Below are 1,634 nucleotides of genomic sequence, written 5' to 3' on the forward strand. Positions count from 1 at the left end.
GGCCCGCGTCGGACTCTCTGCTCAGCGGGGAGCCTGCTTCCCTCTCTCTCTGCCTGCTTGTGATCTCTGTCAAATAAATAAATAAAATCTAAAAAAAAAAAGTCTTCCTTTTTCCATAGGAGCCTTCCTTATCCCTGACATCCTCGAGAAACGAACACAGCAGCCCTCGAGGGACCAGCAAACCGTCCCCCATCCTTGGGCTCACTCCTGCCAGTTCAGGAGTCATCCAGGTCCGTCACCTGGTGGTTTTACATATTTTCACAATGCCCCCAAGTGTGATCTTTGTACCAGGATCCAAGACTGGGATCTCACATCCATGCTGGGTATGAGCTGTGTGGGTTTGGGGGATGGTCTCCAGGTCGCTCCTCCCCACCCCAAATATGGAGACTTGGGGCATCTTAAGAAACCTTTCCTGTTTCACATGGAGGGGGGCATGTCTCAGTTGTTTCCCTTAAGTCGGGAAAGGAGATCTGGTCCAAGATCAGATCAGATTCTAGAATGAGGTGTGTGTGAGGGCTAGGAGGGTGGGGACGGGCGGTGATGGAGAGGTTGGAGGAAGTGAACTGTGGCCTGGTGGCAAAAGTAACAAAAGAAAGTCAGTAACAAACTCTCTCTCCAATTATGCCACAGACTCCCTGTGGGCACTTGGACAAGTCAGGTACCTCCTCTGGGTCTCTGTTTCCCCATTTGCAAGTAAGAAGTATATCAATGTATTGTTTTGGCTTTAAGAGACCAGAAAAGAAAAAAAAAACAAAAAACAAATTGACCTAAGTCATAAAAGGGATTTCACTGGCCTATGGATATATATGTAGCATCAGGCACAGCTGGATCCAGGTGTCCTATCACTGCAACGGTAGTCACTTTTCATCCCTTGGCTCTGATTTCCTCTGTCTTAATTTCATTCTCCGGTGGGCTTTCACCAAATTTGTGGCAAAGATAGACCCAGCAGCCCCAGGTTTACAGCTGCTAGTTCAACATCTCCTTTTGCTGATACTTAAAACAAAACTCCTCAGTTTAAGATTGACTCTGATTCTTTCATCCTGGAGATTCTTCTTGCATCACACGCCCATCTCTCTGACCATTCACCAGCCTCAGGGAGAAGAAATATCCTCATTGGCTAGGGTGAGGTCATGTGTCCACCCTGGAACCTGTCACTGTGGCTGGGTAGAGAATGCTCTGATTGGCTGAGCCTGGATCACATGCCCACCCCTGGAGCTCAGACCTAACTAAACCACGTGGATTGAGGCTCTGCTGAGAAAGTTTTTCCTGGAAGGAGGTCGAACTGAGTTAGCTGGGAAAAAAGGAGGTTCATACTGAGACAATTACCCGATGTTTCTGGTGGAGTTGAGTGGATCACAGGCTTCTAGGCTGAGTTTAGGGGAGGCTTGAAGGGAACCCCCAAACTTGAAAAAATTTTCCGTTAAAATAATGCATTAATTAACATAGTTCAAAATTCAAACAGTACAGACTTCTCACCTAATACTGTCCCACTGCTATCCCTTAACTAACTAGTCTCCCTTCCCAGAGGCAACCGATGTTACCAGTTTCTTGAGTATCTGTATGAGTGTCCTGTTGCTGCTGTAACGAATGATCACAAGTTTTGTGGCTTAGCAACACAAATTTATTTACTTTTA

Source organism: Neovison vison, chromosome 8 (assembly GCF_020171115.1).
Source record: "Neovison vison isolate M4711 chromosome 8, ASM_NN_V1, whole genome shotgun sequence".
Lineage (NCBI taxonomy): Eukaryota > Metazoa > Chordata > Mammalia > Carnivora > Mustelidae > Neogale > Neogale vison.